The sequence below is a fragment of the Sinocyclocheilus rhinocerous genome, unplaced genomic scaffold, assembly GCF_001515625.1.
Source record: "Sinocyclocheilus rhinocerous isolate Xijiao unplaced genomic scaffold, SAMN03320098_v1.1 scaffold2648, whole genome shotgun sequence".
In the NCBI taxonomy this organism is placed as follows: Eukaryota; Metazoa; Chordata; class Actinopteri; order Cypriniformes; family Cyprinidae; genus Sinocyclocheilus; species Sinocyclocheilus rhinocerous.
In genome coordinates this window covers 148850-149246 of record NW_015655994.1, presented here as the reverse complement: position 1 = coordinate 149246, position 397 = coordinate 148850, and positions in this window count along the sequence as shown.

The following is a 397-nucleotide window of genomic DNA, read 5'->3' as shown; positions in this document are numbered from 1 at the left end:
GTGTGTGTGAGAGTGTGTGTGTGTGTGTGTGAGTGAGTGTGTGTGAGAGTGTGTTAGAGTGTGTAAAGTGTGTGTGTGTGAGTGTGTAACGTGTGAGTGTGTAACGTGTGTGAGTGTGTGTGTGTGTGTGTGTGTGTGTGTCTCCGTCAGGACGGTCTGTACGAGTGTATCCTCTGCGCCTGCTGCAGCACCAGCTGTCCGAGCTACTGGTGGAACGGTATCTGGGTCCAGCCGTCCTCATGCAGGTCAGCGCTGGAGAACCGTCACATGAAGGGAATAGTTCGGCCAGAACTGAAAATGTGTTCACTCTCAGTTCATCTGAGATCAGGATGAGTTTGTTTCTTCATCAGGTTTGTAGAAATGTAGCACTGCATCAGTGTCTCAGCAATGGATGCTC